Genomic DNA, 12529 nt, shown 5'->3' with positions numbered 1-12529 from the left:
TTATTGGGTCAAAAGTAATATCCCTTTTAATCTTACTTTTCTGGTTCTATGACCACTGCACTTTCATTAAATAAGAAATGACCTTCAGTTTCTAAACAATAAGTAACCTTCATAATCAGTATAATTCACTTTGAGAAAAGAATACCAGTTTCTATGCAAATAGAAATTGAAAGTAAAGTCTCTTAATAAAGAATACAATCAGGTTAACATATAAATTGAATTTTGTGTTAATTTTAAAGATAACTAAATAACTTCTCACACCTTAGGTGAAAATTTTGAGAAAAATTCAATCCCACCAGTTAACACACTGGTATTAAACATTCTGTGAATGCATTATAATAATTCAAACTTAAATAACTCTTTAAATGCTTTCTTCTCTCACAATCATTTTGTGAGATCAACAGAACAATTTTCCAATTTTATAGATTTATAAAAATCAAATTTTGGAATTCTGCATTTTTAAACATAATTGTGAGCAAATCACAATGTGAAAAAGAAAAAATTATGAAAAATCGCCTACTTGAAAAAATGAGATACAAAACAACTGAGGCCATTTCTGTTGTACTGCTTTATCTCTTTTTGTCAATTCAAAACTTGTCTGTCTTTCTATTCTTTGCTTCTCTCCAATTTCAGAGGATCAAACAATCATTCTTTTTTGCCAAGGTTAACCCTTGCACTTGTGTCACTGCTCCCTCCTACTCTGTCTTCTCCTAGGACTTTACTCCAGACCTTATCATCTTCATTCTCTTAGCTAGCCTTTTGGCACCTATGAGTTCTGTTGCCAGCAAGTGGAAGAAGAGCCACGGGTCTCTTTCCCCCTAGACATGGTGCTGGTCACTGGTACAATGAAGATTTAATGTCAGAGCACAGTCTTAACCACCAATGGGAAACAGTTACAACAGTTGCTATGCAGAAATATCAAAATCCTATTAATCCAAGCATGATAGGGTTGATGTGTAAGACAGACATATAGATCCCACAGGAAAAATGCATAGCCACAGGCTTCTCGGTACAGAGTCGGGAAATGCTTTCTATTGTAAAATTGCTTCTCAGTATAGCAAGAACCAAAACATATGTTCAGGAACATTTTGTAATTGATCCCATAGAGAAAACAATAGAGTTTAATTCCACTAATATTTCATTTACAAATATAATTTTGGCAGATGAGAGTCATGTATAAACTACATCTTCAATATACCAGGAAACACTCAAGAAATCATAATCACTATGAAAGGAGTGAACCGTAACAGTTTCTAGAACTGATAAAAAAAAAATACTGAGACTGAAGAATTGACAGCTTTAGCAAAAGAAAGGCTGATGATATCTGTGGTGGCAGAAGAATTTGTATTGAAATAATGGCTATCAAAATGAAACATTTATAGGTCTACCAGAGTCTCACCAAGCTAGTAACATATTTATTCATATTTGTTATTTAAGAGGCATATCTGTATTATTTGTAGCTAATGAATTGTTATTTAAGAGGCATATCTGATAGGTATTAAGTTATCTTGGAGAGAGGCTGTAACTTCTTATAGAAAAAGATAGGAAGGTGCTAGACTTTCAAACACATGGAATCCCATAGGAACACATGAGTTACTGTAATCTCTTGTCCCAATGTTGAAGGCTGCTTGACTACTCAAGGTAGTGGTTGCTGACAGATGGAGTGACTGTGGCAATTGCTTAAAATTAGACAACAATGAATGTTGCAAGGATTGACTCTTCCTTTCACTAAAGATTTCTCCGCAGCACATAATGCTATTTGAATAGTATTTTACCCACAGTAGAATTTCTTTCAACATTGGAGACAATCCTCTCAAGCCCTAATGCTGCTTTATCAACTAAGTTTATGTAATATTCTTCAATATTGTTGTACCTCAGAGAAAAAGAGAGGCCCAAGGAAATGGAGAGAGAGAGAGCAATGGCTTGTGGGAGTAGTCAGAACACACCCAAAATGTATTAAGTTCACAGCCTAATATTAAGTTCAGAGTTCATGGTGCCCTAGAACAATTATGAGTGTGACATCAAAGATCACTGATCACAGGTCACCATAACAGAAATAATAATAATAATAATAATAATAATGAAAAAGTCTGAAATATCACCAGATCTACCAGAATGTGACACAGAAAAAAAAATGTGAGCACATGTTGGAAAAATAGCACTGATAAACTTGCTCAACACAGGGTTGCCCTGCACCTTCAATTTGTAAAAAAAGAAATGCAATATCTATGAAGCCCAATAAAGAAAAGTGTAATAAAACAAGTTATGCTTTAATTACATATAATATATATATTATATATACACATATGTAATACCCTAGTGTTGTTATTATCATCTTTGCCACTGGTGCTACTGCTACTGCTCTGCTATTATTACTACTTGTTCCTGCCCCTTCGAAAGGTTTCTCTCTTCCCAGAAAAAGTCTTCCTGTGCCCCTGCTCACTCAAGATATTATCTTCTCTCCTCCTCTTAACTGCCAAACCTTTAGAAAAGATTGCTTTAGTTACTACCTCTACTGTTCCTAAGCTCTGTATTCCAGCCAAACCATTTTGTAGTTTTTCCCTTACTAAGTCTTCTCTCCCACCTCCAAGCATTTGCAAAGGTCAAAATTAATACGTCAAAAAATTAGGTCAAAATTAACATGTCAAAAAATTAGGTTCATTATATATCCTCCTAGCTGTCTTTCCATCTTACTTTACAGTTAGTTTCTTTTTGTGGCACCACCATCGGCCTGGTCTCCAACATTCAAACCAAAAAAAATTGATTACTTTCTTCATAAGTCTCTTCTTCCTAGCTTTTTTATTTTTTTAAACCCTCATCTTTTGCCTTAGAATTGATCTTAAGTATTGATTCCAAGGCAGAAAAGCAGCAAGGACAAGGGAATTGGGGTTAAATGACTTGCCTAGGATCACACAGCTATAAGAAGTGAATATTTGAGGTCAGATTTCAAACCAGAACCTCCTGCTTCTAGCCCTGGCTCTCTATCCACTGAGTCACCTAGCTGCCCCTTTCCTAGTTTTTATGACACTAATTTTTCTTGGTTCTTCCCCTACTTCTCTGACCACGCTTTTACAGTCTCCTTTGCTGAGTCTTCATCCAGCTTATGTGGATGTTCTATATGGCTCTATCCAGGACCAGCTTCTTTTCTCCCTTTATACTATTTTACTTGATGATCTCATCATTTCTCGTGAAGTCAACTATCATCTTTTTGCCAATGATTTACAAAAATCTGACCCCTCTGCTGATCTCCAGTCTCATATCTCTATATTTGACATATAGAACTGGATTTCCCATAGATATTTTAAACTCAATATGTCTAAAACTGAATTCATTATCTTTCCCACCCCAAACATTTCCCTCTTTTTAAATTCTCTATTCCTATCAAAGGCAACACTACCCTTCCAGCCACTTAGCCTGTCAACCTTGGAGTCATCTTCAACTCCTTATTCTCTCTCACTAGCCCACTGCCCCACCATATCCAATTAAATTCCAGGTTTGTCCCCTTTTCTCCTCTAACCAAACTATCACTCTGGTGCACACCCTCATTACCTAACACCTGGACAATTGACTAAGCTCCCTACCTCAAGTCCCTCCCCACCCTCAGTCTATCTATCACTCATTCAGTTATCTTCCTGAAGTACAGGGCTAGCTATGTCACCCTCTTATTCATTAAACTCCCTATTATTGACTCCCTATTATTGCCAGTATCAAATATCAGATCCTTGGCCTACTCAAGTACAAACAACTTAACCTACCCTTGCCTCTCCAGGCCTCTTACACCTTACATCTCACCACTTTTCAATCCAGTAACACTGGCCTCCTTGTCACTCCTCATGCAAGATCTCATGACTCACTGGTCACCCTCCATGCCTGGAATTCATCGATGCCTCCTGGTTTCCCTAGCTGCTTTCAGCTAAAATCCAACCTTCTATGGAAAGTCTTTCCCGATTCCCTCTAATTCTCGTGCCTTCCCTTAATTGATTATCTTCAAGTTTTCTTCTATAGATTTTGTTTATACATAGTTGTTTACATGGTGTCTCCCCCATTAGACTATGAGTTCCTTGAGAAAACGGGATTGTCTTTTACTTTTTTTTATCCCCAGGATAGTGCCTAGCATATCCCGGGAGCTTAATAAAAGTTTATTGGCTAATTTCTTGGGGTTATCTTTTATTCTTTCCTATCAAAAGCCATCATTTAAGATGTCATATAAGTATGAACCAATACAAAGTGAAGAGAGTGGAACCAGGAGAACATAGTTCACAGTAACAACAATATTGTATAATGAGCAACTGTGAATGACCTAGCTATGATCAGCAATACAATCATCCAAAACAACTCCTAAGGACTCATGATGAAAACTACTATCCACCAACAGAGAAAGAACTGGTAAGAGTCTGAATATAAGATGAAGCAAATTGTTTTTTCACTTTACTTTTTTTAAAAGTTTTTTGTTTGTTTGCTTTGTTATTTTAGTGATACATGTCTTTTTGCACAACTCAAAAATATGGAAATGTGTTTTACATAACAGCATATGTATAACTTTTATCAAATTGCTTACTCACTCAAAGAGGAAATAGAGGAGGGAGAGAAGGAAATTTTCCCCTCAACCTCAAAATGTGAGAAAAATAATGTTAAAAATTGTTTCTACATATAATTAGGATAAAATATATTACTATAAAAAGATGTCATGTAAATTATATTTCTGCAATATCTTTCACACCTATTCCCTCCATTCTGGTCCAACTGCCATTACCCTAAAAGAAACTTTCATTGCTGTCTACCAACACTCTTGCTGAACATTCCTAGTTTTCTCATAAATACCTTTTCCCCACTTCAATCCATCTTTTATACTGATGCCAAGAGAATACTACTTTTACATAGAGCTATTCATGTGATTGACTTAAAAATCTTTAATGACATTCCCTGTTGCTTAGAGAGTAAAAAATCAAATTTCTTTACCTGGTATTGAAGATCTTCCAAAGCCCCATTACCTTACTACCTTACTTTTCCAGTCTTATCTCAAATTACTTCCCCATCCCCCATCCCTTCATGGTTCAGCCAAAGTAATCTAATCTCTATTTACAAAACATACTAAGAACCTTCTCACTTCTTTGCCTTTGTTTAGGCTATTACCTATGTCCACTTGTCTTTCCTTTTTCTCTTCACCAACTAAATTTCCATCCATCCTTCAGACACTTTGCATAAATTCAGTAAGAAAAGATATTCTTCTTTGAGACATAAATGAACAAAATATGTACATCAAACAAAATAATGGAATCACAGACTCTCAGTTAGAAAAGATCTCAATGACTGTTTAATCTAATCCATGGAATCTCTTCTAAAGTAATCAAGATATTCTTTTTTTTTTAACCCTTATCTTCCATGTTAGAATCAATACTGTGTATTGGTTCCAAGGCAGAAGAGAAGTAAGGGCTGGGCAATGGGGATTAAGTGACTTGCCCAGGATCACACAGCTAGGAAGTGTCTGAAGCCAGATTTGAACCAAGAACCTCCTGTCTCTAGACCTGACTCTCAGAATCCACTGAGCCACGCAGCTGCTCCCACCAAGACATTTTCAATTCAAATTCTGTTTGAAGTGGGGAATCCACTGCCCATTCCACTTTTGGACACTTCTGGTTGGTTAGATTTTTTTCCTTATATTGAGCTGAAATATATCTTTCTGCAATTTCTACCCCATGCTCCTTGATCTTCCCAACTATTTATAACTCGTAGTTGAAGACAACTATTATGCTGCCACCCTACCTCTTCTCTTTTCCAGGATAATCATCCATAGTTCATTCAACTAGTTCTTACATATCATGATCTTCAGTACACTCATTATTCCTGTAGCCCTTGTCTGCAAACACTCCAGCTAGTCAACATCCTTCATAAAATATGGCTCCTATAATTGAAAAATTCTAGATGTGCTTTATGCCAAGTATTGTAAGATTATCACTGCTCTCATTCTGGATACTGTACCTCTCTTTATGCAATGAAGTACTCTGGAAAGAGCCCTAACTCCAGAATCAGAGGACCCCAATTAAAATCCTGCCTCCAATAATTTATCTATTTGACTTTGGACAAGTCATTTCAACTCACTGGACTTCTGTTTCCTCATCAGTAAAACAAGAAAACTAGACAAATAATGCCTTTGAGGTCCCTTCAATATCTAGATCTATGATTCTATGATGCAACTACAGACCACAATTAATCTCTTTAGCAAACACATCACACCACTGGTACTTACTGAGTTTGCAGTTTAGTAAAGCCCCAAGTTTTATGCCCAGAAGTTGACTAGATAAGGCTCTCCTATCCCAGAGAAGAGATTGAAGACCAATTAGAGGTATTAATAGTCCAAATAAGATGTGATAATATATATCATAAAATAACAATACTTGGAATTTTGTTTCACTCCATATATTTCACTGAGGTTTTATCTGTATTTCAGGTTGAAACTTTTTTTATATTATTACATTATGGTGGGTTAACTATAACATTGTTGAGGAGTGTTCAATTTTGGATTCATCATCAGGAGATTCTTTCTATTTGCATATCACAGATTGATTTAGCTATGACTAAGAAATCTCCTTGGCTGATTTTCTGTAGTGTTATATTAAAATTTTATTCTGTTAGTGGTTATTTTCCTGTTTAAAAGATATAGGTAACCCTACAATTGTGTTGTGACCTACTCTCCAATCCACTCTTGGATTCTAGTTCTTTAAATAATAATTTTATGGGACTACATTTCCTCTAATGGATCTGTGTTGGTTATAACTGTTTTATATAGTATTAAGTCTGCTGTTGACTGACTGTTCTTTCAGATTTCTACTATACTTTCTTCAATATTTCTTTTTGACTTTTTTTTTTTAGCATTTTTTAAATTTAGTTTGATTTTCTTGCTTGGTTTTTATTTTTTCAGGATTGTGGGGGGTTCGGGGGGTTGGCTTATTTTCTTACCAGTTGTGTTAGGGGAAATTCTGCCCCTCTCCTTAACCCGACCCCACAGATTTGCCTCCTGCCCATCTCATAAATGCATGAAACTTCAAAATGCAAAAGATTTAGCAAAAAGACCTGTGTGAATTTTAACCTATTGACTATAACTGCAGCATGCTTTGGGCAGGTAGGTGGAATAATGGAGAGAGAGCCAGGATTGGAATCAGGAAGACCTGACTTCAAATCCAACCTCAGACATTAGGAGTGACCCTGGGCAAGTCCATCAACCCTATATGCTTCCATTTCCCCATCTATAAAATGAGCTAGTGAAGGAAATAGCAACCTAGTCCAGTATCTTTGCCAAGAAAACCATAAATAGGATCCCAAAGAATAGGACAACTGAAAAACTGAATAACAACAGCACACTTTAGAGCATTACTAATGGTGGGAAATGCTAACTTGCAGTTAGAGGTTAGTGAAAATAAAAATGTGATTTTTTTTTTATTCCAGAGAAGTTCAGGCCATAAACAAACTTAATGGCACTTTTATTCTTTGTTTTGCCATGAGAATTATCATGAATTAATGACCACCAGTGGAGAAGCTTAGTCTCTGGAGACTTTACAAATTTATGTTTCACAAAGTTAGCCAAGACCATAAAAGCAGGTCCTTATTTCTCTGAAAACAGGTCCAATAAACTTATGATACTCTTGGGGTAAGGTTCTCTCCTCCCCTCCTTTTTTTTTTCCCTCCATCAGCCCTCCAGTGATTATAATGCTTAGATATCACAAAACTCAGACTTCAGAATGGAGGTAACAGGCTATATCTTTGTTCCTTCACCAGTCACTTCCCTGGGACTCTTGGGAAGCTAAGAAAACTGACAAAATTCACTGACTTAATGTTTGTGGAATGAATGAATGAATGAATGCTTAGCTTCCCATGTAAGCCCACGAATATTACTTATTTATTTTTAAACCCTTACCTTCCATCTTACAATGAATACTGTGTATTGTTTCCAAGGCAGAAGAGCATTATGTACTAGGCAATCAGGAGTAAATGACTTGCCCAGGATCACACAGCTAGGAAATCTCTGAGTCAAATTTGAACCCAAGACCTCCTATCTCTAGGCCTGGCTCTTAATCCACTGAGCCAGTTAGCTGCCCCACAAAGCATATTTATAATAAGATTCTAACTAAAAAGAGCATTTATTTTGGGGCAAAGGATAGAGGTGTGGTGGTAGTTCTAATGGAGGCACCAAAGTGATGAAGGAGGTAGCTGGCCAAGGTTTCCACTGACTATCATAGCAATGGAAGTAGAAAGTCTGACGAGAGGAACATCAGCAGAGAGTAAAGGAATGCCACAGGAACCATATTAGCCCATGTCATAATTAAAAGAAGATATCAACGGTAGAAAATGGTTCTAAAAATAGGAAGTAGAAAGAGCTATTGAAATGTGTGGCTTGATCGTAACTACTGATTGTTTTGTAGCATATTCTCATCTTTAAAGATCTCAGCTCTCAAATATAAATCTGACAATTTTACTTCAGCTGATTTCATTTAAATTAAGTAAGCTCTCATATAAAGATCAAAGAGCTAGGGATCCTTTTGTCATTGGTTTTCACATGGAAAGGAAAAAGAATCATCATGGAAGAAAGATCATAAAGTCTCTTGGATTTGTTTATGAAAAATTAAAGAGTCTTAAAATAAAATTACTGCAATTAACAGCATTTGTGAGGATACGTGTGATGAAGAATAAGAAAACAAGGTTAGATTAAAAAGTCATAGGCTAGCATGCCATTATGGAGAACACAACCAAGAGGCAAATGAATATTCCAGTCCTTTTAATATTTAGCAGCAATTTAAAAGGCATAAAGAAAAACACCGTTGAATTGAAGTGAAAATAAACCATAACAGTGACTCAGACTCCATGAAGGATAAAAACTCAGATTGTTTTAATATAATTTGTAAAAACTGTCATTTAGAAAAATTACATCTGAAGAAACCCATCCAAAAACAGTATAGAATTTTTAATTGTTTTAGAAAATTGAAGCAAGAATTGAGGGTTGTAACAAATCAACAAATTCAGACAATAAAATAAATATTTGTTCTATATGCTGGTCTATAAAGTTATGAAATAATAAAGTTTGATGTGGTTATTTTAAGTAGTTATTTCAAAAATGCATTAAAATAAAAAACCTTACCTTCCATCTTAGAATCAATACTGTGTATTGGTTCTAAAGTAGAAGAGTGGTAAGGTCTAGGTAATGGAGGTCAAGTGACTTGCCCAGGGTCACATAGCTAAGAAGTGTCTGCGGTCATATTTGAACCCAGTACCTCCAATCTCTGGGCCTGGCTCTCAATCCACTGAGCCACCCAGCTGCCCCCCAAAACACATTTTTTAAAGTATGAGAGTCAAATATAAAGTCAAATACAAATTTCGAGATTAATATATACCAAAGTAAATCCAAATGATATCTTGGAGAACAAGATAATTCTTCATAAAGATCTGAGAACAGATTCTTATCTCAAGAACATCTAGGTGGTAGAGGGAGAGATGGAATATGGAAAACCTGAGTTCAAATCTGATCTCAAATAGGGCTATGTGACCTTAAGCAAGTCACTTCAGCTTTGTTTCCCTTTACTCAATTTCAAAATGAGGATAAAAACAGCACCATCCTTCCAGGGTTGTGGAACCAAATGAAATTTGTAAAGTGTTTGGCACTTAAGTATATACATAATAGATCCTTCCTTCCTTTCTTCCTGCCTCCCTTCTTTCCTTTCTTTCCTCCTTCCCTTCCTTCCTTCCTTCCTTCCTTCTTTTCTTCTTTTATTATTCTTGGACAATAGACAGATACAATCTGTCACCAAGTCCACATTGAAGGTTTTCTAACTTAGTAGAACCTGCTAGGTCTCCACCAGGTTTTGAAAAAACACCCACACTGAGATGAGACATCCAAAAGTATTTTAGTAGATGCTTCCACTTTGGGGAATCACTTATTCTGAGTAGTTGAAGGCTAAACACCAAACCTATCTTTAAACTATTTTGAAAGAATCTATCTTTTCCCCCAAAAAAGTATTGTAATGTTCCCTGCTTTCATAAATAGAAAATATAGAATATAATTTAGCCATTTCTTGATGATTTGTCATACTTATTTTCATTATTTATGCTTAGTTTCTCCCTCCCAACCTATAGATAAACTATTAAGTACAGGAATTATATATTATCTGAAGTTTGCATTTCTCCTACCACTTCAGATAGAGCTCTGTTTATAGTAGGTACTTAATATTTTTAAATGAAATGAATCCATTCTTATATTTTATCACTATGGTACACTCAGAGTCTCCTGAGCTACATATAAAATGATCTCGGACTACTCTGATTTTCAATTCTTGTATCTGCTTTTTTTTAGGTTTTCTGTCCCTTCTCTTATTGTCAGAACATTAATTGTATTGTATTAACAATCACTTCTGTTTTTCTATTTTTATTTTTGTTTTGTGGTTACCCCTTCCTCCTAATATGTGGCTTCCAATATATTACAGCCAAAAAAGTCAAATAATCAAACTTGTTATAATAAAACAGAGGTTCTTGGGATCTGGTCAGTGGGCAAAGGATGTAAGTATGTGAATTTTGTCATACTATTTTTGGTCATACAAAAACCTTTTTGAATTAGGGTCAGATATACAAATACTTGGGTTCTAAATAAGTTGGGCTTTACTCTACCATATATTACCTCCCCTCCTCCACACCAACTACCTTATGACCCTGGTGAATCCTCTGCTCTTTGGATTCATTTGTCTGATTGGTTATTGGAAGGGCAGCAGCCACACTTCCTCCTTGAGAATAAGGACTGTCTTGTTTACTTGCATTTGTATCTCTAAATACAATGCCTAACACATAAAAAGCAGTTAATAAATGTTTTATCTATTTGTCTGGTAATCCAAAAGAGTCAAAATATTTCCATGTAATAATAAAGCCCCTGGTTTCTGAAGAAAACTGTGGCTTAATGGAGAAGAAAATAGAAGAAAGTGCTACATGCATATAAATTCAAGATCCTGCAGCGCAGTAAATAGTACCCTAATGGTCTGAGTCACTGGTACCTTAGATATAACCCACACATCTCTGATTTCACTATGAGTATGAAGTAACATTAAATTAGTATTATATAATAAAGTATGACAGAAGTCTAGAAGTAACATAAAAATGTGCCCTTTCTACTTTGATTCTAGTCCACTACCATGGAACAGATAATTCCGTGTGAAAATTAAGAAAAATAAAATGCCAAGGCAACTGGGTGGGTCAGTGAATAGAGAGCCAGGCCTGGAGATAGGAGGTCCTGTGTTAAAATGTGACTTCAGATACTTCCGGCTAAGTGATCCTAAGCAAAGTCACTTTACCCCCGTTGCCCAGTCCTTACCACTCTTCTGCTTTGGAACCAATACTTTGTGCTGATTCTAAGACAGAACATAAGGGGCACAGGAGGGGAGGGAAGGGAAGAGGAGGGGAGGGAAGGAAAAGTATGACATAATGATCACTGTATTTTCTTTTCCTCCTCCTTACTATTTCCATTTCCTATATATTATAGAAAATAATAGAATACTCAGGCTGTAGAACTGGGCTTAGGTAGGAAAGCAAAATACTATGAAATCTCAAATATACAAAATTAAGTTAGTCTGTAAGTCTCTGTAAATGTCACCATGGAGACTAAGGTATGAATAGTCTCCATGGAGATTCACATAAGATCTTTCTAGTTTAAATTATCATTACACATAATCAAGTAGAGGTTAAGCCATGGAAAGAAACAGAAAAAGAAAGACATGTGATCCTTCAAGAGCTCAAACCCAAACAGAATGAACAGGAAGAAAGCCATTAGGAAAGGTTCTTCCTCACTCAATCCTACATAGAAGTCAAGCAGACGATTCTGACAAATGCCATATCAAGTCTGTGAGAGAGACTCTTAGTAAAGTAACAGGATATCAGGAGAATAAACATTTATAGAGCATCTACCACTGGTCAGGTACTCTGCTAAGTGTTTCTGATAAATATTATGTCATTTGAATTCACAACAACTTTGCAAGGCAGAGGTTATTAGTCTGAATCAATGGACTTGATTCTAATGGGGGTGGCTTTCTCTTCATTAACTTAGTAGTCAGTAAGATTGTTCACCAGAAAAGCCTTTTTCATTTGCTTAAAGTAAATTGAAATAGGGCAGCGAGGTGGTGCAATGGATAGAGTGCTGAGTCTGGAATCAGACAGACTTCTCTTCCTGAGTTCAAATTTTACCTCGGACACTTAATAGCTGTGTGACCCTGGGCAAGTCATTTAACCCTGCTTACTTTGGTTTCCTTATCTCTAAAATGAGCTGGAGAAGGAAATGGCAAACCACTCTAGTATCTTTGCTAAGAAAGCCGTAAATGGGCTTAGGAAGAGTAAGACATTACTGAAATAACTGAAAAGCAGAAAAACAGAAATCTAAATAACCATCTTTCCATAACAACCCTTAGGTGTTTTAGATATGCCAGTTATGTGTGTTCACATGTATTTTCTTTAAATATGCTTAAAGAGAGGCATCTAGATGGCTTAGTGGATTAAGAGCCAGGAC

General features: G+C 35.9%; 1 protein-coding gene across 2 annotated transcripts in view; it reads right to left on the bottom strand.

The window, feature by feature from the left end:
• The window catches only part of CFAP95 (cilia and flagella associated protein 95), a 68427-nt gene that overhangs the window by 35942 nt on the left and 19956 nt on the right, over positions 1-12529 (bottom strand). The gene's annotated exons all lie outside the window — the stretch shown is intronic.

The sequence above is a fragment of the Monodelphis domestica genome, chromosome 7 (genome assembly GCF_027887165.1).
Source record: "Monodelphis domestica isolate mMonDom1 chromosome 7, mMonDom1.pri, whole genome shotgun sequence".
Lineage (NCBI taxonomy): Eukaryota > Metazoa > Chordata > Mammalia > Didelphimorphia > Didelphidae > Monodelphis > Monodelphis domestica.
Note: the sequence above shows the minus strand (reverse complement) of the source record. Positions and strands in the feature narration are given on the sequence as shown.